Raw genomic sequence first — 3,988 nt, 5'->3', positions numbered from 1 at the left:
CCAGTACTATCATCTTGTGTACCTCCTCTCTCTCACATCACTGAAACCCCAACACAAGACAACACAATCGTTCACTCTCTTGAGGCATTCATGTACTCCACAAACATGTAGGTAGGCTTGTTTGGGGCCTGGAGATGCAGGTGAATGAGACAGAGACCCTCACTTCAAGGAGCTTACCCCTGTCAATGGAAAAAGTTATCAATAGTCAATCTAAGAAAGAAATGGAAACTTTTATTGAAGCCAATTATAACCTGGGAGACAGTCTTTCAGAAAGTTCTGAGGACTGTTCTGCCCATCAGAGGTCAAACCACAGTAATATAAGTTTTTGAGACAAAGTTTATATGTCAATGACATCACTGACAGTTTACACAATCCAGATCTACACATACAAAGAGTGATGCATCACGGATCATCTTGGCCCCATGCTGAGACTGGAAAGGAATGTCATCTCCTAAGGAGGTCTGGTTAACCCAGAAGCACAATACGCCCTAACGGGGAGGGAAGAGGCCCAAACAGGCAAAGAAAACTTTTATGTTTACATTTTTCTCACCTTGCCGTAAAATATGAATTTTATGTCATCACCCTCAAGAGTGGAAGGCAGATATAATGGCAGTTAGAATGGGATGGGAAGTGCTTTGGTAACTAAGTATGAGACGTGGGTGCAGAGGAAAGACATCTAACTCAGCCAGTGAGCAGCAAGGCGAACACCCGAGAGGGAACGGCCCCCGCATCAAGGTGCAAAGGATGAGTCACAGTAAACCAGGCACAGAGTGGTTCGGATGACGAGCTGGTCTTCCTCTCGGCGTGGACTGCACGGGCAAAGATGTGGAGGAGAAAAACAGCTGGCCATGAAGGGAACCATAAGTAGTTTGTTTTTCTGGAGTGTGATATTGTGATTAATAATAAGAAATATATATTTGGTCGTTGTCCAGTTTCTGGCGCAGAGCTTCTAAAACCCTAGGAATTTCCTCAGTGATTGATTAAAGCTGTCTTTAGGGCTTCCCTGGTGGCGCAGTGGTTGGGAATCCGCCTGCCCATGCAGGGGACACGGGTTTGAGCCCTGGTCCGGGAGGATCCCACATGCTGTGGAGCAGCCGGGCCCGTGTGCCACAACTGCTGGGCCTGCACTCTAGAGCCCACGAGCCACAACCGCTGAGCCTGTGTGCCACGACTACTGAGGCCCGTGTGCCTGGAGCCCGTGCTCTGCAACGGGAGAGGCCACCGCAATGAGAAGCCTGCGTGCCACAGCTAGAGAAAGCCTGTGCGTAGCAACGAGGACCCAACGCAGCCAAAAATAAATAATAATAATAATAAATAAATGTTTTTTAAATAAATAAAATAAAATTGTCTTTAGATATTCCTAACAAGCCCCTTTCAACCACACCTGGGTTTATGTTAATGAGGTGAAATTTGGAAAACCTCTAAGGATGGGGGCTAGTTGCCAGGGGAACCAACCATGTGATTGGAGGATTGTAACTTAGTTGCCTCCCTGACCTCCCGGGAGGGGAGAGGGGCTGGACATTGAGTTCAATCACCTATGGCCAGTGATTTAATCCATCATGCCTATGTAATAAAGCCTCCATAAAAACCCAAAAGGATGACGTTCAGAGAGCTTCCAGGCTGGTGAACGCGTGGAGGTGCTGGCAGAATGGCCCCTTGGAGGAGGCATGGAAGCTCCGAGCCCCTTCCCACATACCCCGCCCTATATACTTCATCTGGCTGTTCATCTGTATCCTTTATAATAAATGGTAAACGCTAAGGAAATGTCACTCTGAGTTCTGAGAGCCACTCTAGCAAGTTAATTGAACCCAAAGAGGGGGTTGCGGGACCCTCCCCTTGCAGGCCATTCAGAAGCACAGGACTTGAGAATGGACTTGAGAATGGCATCTGAAGTGGGGCAGTGGGCCCTTAACCTGTGGGATCTAACTCTATCTCCAGGTAGCCAGTGTCAGAATGGAGTTAATTGCTTGGAGGTGTCAGAAAACACGTGCTGGATGGAGCATTGATGACAAGGCAGGACCTGGCCAGGGGAGGCTGGAGAAGTGATGAGGAACCCTCTGTCTAAAAGATCTATTCTTACCCGGTCAAGGGACTTAGACCTGGTCCCTTGGGTACTGGGGTGCCATGGAGGTATTTTAACAGAGAAGGGAGGTGGCTGATTTGTCTCTTGCCTTATGATCAATCTGGCATTTAAATGGCCCACTTGATGGTATCATAAACCAGGAAACTTAGGGTACAAACCACAAGCAGATTGGGTCAAGGGAAGGTACAATGCAAACTTAGACAAATCCACACCTGAATCTTGCTCCAATACTCACCAGCTGGCGTGAGTCACTTAGTTCTCTGAGCCGCCGTTTGCTCATCTGTAGTGGGGCTGATGTAAGCAACCAATGAAACACTACCTGTGGAAGCCCTGAGCATAGACCTGTATTATTCTGAAAATAAATCTCCCAGATATTTTGTTAATCCAAAAATGAAGTGGCAGAAGAATATGTATTTCACTACTAATCTTGAAAGACAAATAAAAACGAAACATGTATGTTTGAAAAATGCAGAGAAAAAAATTGGAAAGATTTACACCAAACTGAAAATAGAGGTTCCTTCTGGAGAGGTAGAAGAAAACCTCTTCTAAGATTGGAGCTAGAGATCAAGGGGCCTTCAGCCTTATCTGTAAAGTTTTCATTTTTTTACATGGAAAGTGTATTCCTATACTACTTGTGTATTTAAAAATTAATTTTAAAATAACCCAACAAAAGCCCTTGACAGAGAGCAGATGTTCAATGTTCTCTCCCGTCTGCTTGCTTACACAGTGAGATTCGGGGCCCTTCCAGTTCCACTTCCTAATTCACTCTAATTTCAACCCCAGTAGAAGGCCAGAAGGCCTGTCAGAGTCACTCAGCAAATATCTGAAGAAGACCTTCTCTGACAAGATTAGTGGGTCTCTCACAAGTGGATTAAAGTCTCCCTTAGTGGACCTGAGATCCCACAGGCTCCCCTGGAGGCCACCTGAGGGCCTCCACTCAGTCCTCAGCACCCCCCTGCCCCCATCCTGAGGACACTGCCCTCCCTCTGGCCTTCTGGTGGACCCTCAGCTCCTTGGGAAGCTCCACTCTGCTTCCTCCCTCCTGGCCTCAGAGCTCCTGGCTGGGAAAACAGAGAGATGCCTGCCTCCATTGCCTTCCCAAAGAAAGGCTGGGGTCACCCTTGGCCACCAAAAGGCCCAGCGCAGTGAAGAAAACCTTCAGCAGTGGTTGCCTTTGCTGGGGCCTGGGGGGATGAGAGAGATTTCACTCTCCACTGTGGACCGTTTTTCCTGTTTGAATTAACTTTTTATATAGGTTACTTTTTAAATTAAATAATTACTATTCCTTTAAATAGTTCGGGGAAACAAAAACATTTCACAAAAGCTAATTCTATTTTTAAAACTCTGATTGAGGCCAGATTAGAGTTCTTGATGAATATATGACTTGGCGAGGGGCAGGGCAGAAAGAGAGACAGTCTTTTGATGACTCTAAGTATGAACGATGAGTGGGGTGACTCTTCTGGAGAGGAGGGTGCAGATGATATCTCCTCTATCCAAAACACCTCAACACTGACTGGGACTCAGTGAGGATTTCCTGAATTTAACTCACGTAGGAAGCCAGGTCTCGGGTCTGCTAAAAATGTACTTGTTTTGGAAAGGAGGAGAAAAAATGAAAAAGTGGATGGAGTGAATTCACAGAGTGTGGAGAGGGCTTGGCTGTTCTCTAGATCTCCTCACTTCACCATGAGACCGGAGAGGGGGTGGGACTTGAGATCCAGCTAAAACCAGATCCAAAGTAGGGGAGCATTCCGCGGGATAAACACTTCACCCTCCCAACTACCCCATGAAGTGGGCACTCTCTCCATTTTGCAGAGGAGGAAACTGAGGCTACGGTGGGGAATGACGCAGCCCCAACGTTACCCAGACAGGTATTGACTGAACTCTGACCCCAAAGCTTTCTCTTCC

The sequence above is a fragment of the Leucopleurus acutus genome (genome assembly GCF_964270905.1).
Source record: "Leucopleurus acutus genome assembly, chromosome: 3".
In the NCBI taxonomy this organism is placed as follows: Eukaryota; Metazoa; Chordata; class Mammalia; order Artiodactyla; family Delphinidae; genus Leucopleurus; species Leucopleurus acutus.
Note: the sequence above shows the minus strand (reverse complement) of the source record.